The sequence below is a fragment of the Crocodylus porosus genome, unplaced genomic scaffold (genome assembly GCF_001723895.1).
Source record: "Crocodylus porosus isolate Cpor-Errol unplaced genomic scaffold, CroPor_comp1, whole genome shotgun sequence".
In the NCBI taxonomy this organism is placed as follows: Eukaryota; Metazoa; Chordata; order Crocodylia; family Crocodylidae; genus Crocodylus; species Crocodylus porosus.
The window spans coordinates 930028-930705 of NW_017728940.1; positions in this window are offsets into that span (position 1 = coordinate 930028).

Here is a 678-nt window from a genome sequence, read left to right on the forward strand (position 1 = left end):
ATGCGTGCATGCAACATGAGGCTCCGGCATCTCGGTGGGACACCAAAGCATTACTTCACATGAAGAGGCAGCCTCACAAATGGCACAACCACCTGCCAAGCCTCACTGGGAATCAGAACGAGAGTCTCAACCCCTCCGGGGGACGGTTCCCAGGGATGCATATGGAAACGTGGCCTCCCTATGCCTCCACCAGCCTCAAAAGCCATCTAAACGTGCATCCAAAGCCAGGTGAGAGCCGCAGCTGACCCGGCCTCGGAGCGCCGCCCCCGGGTACCCAGAACGCCCGGCGCCCGGCTGGCTGGGAGGGGAGGTGGCAGCTAGCTGCTGGCTTGGGCCAAGCCTGTAACTCCAGCTCTCCTCTACGAAGCGGCAGTTGAGGACGCTGTGGTCAGATGGGAGAAGCTCCCAGCCCAGAGAAGCCAATGTTCTGCATGCGTCATTGCCTGTCGGTCTGCCTCCAGGAGCATCAGGGGGTTGATGCTTTCTGGGGGAAGCGCAACCAAGGCCAGGCCGGCGTCCTTCTGCACCCGGGCCCAGCAGCTTCGTGCCACGTGGGCTGAGTACGAGGCCACGCAGCTGCTCCCCATTATAGTATCATAGTATCATAGTAGCTAGAGTCGGAAGGGACCTAGGTAGATCATCTAGTCCGACCCCCTGCCTTGGCAGGAAAGAGCACCG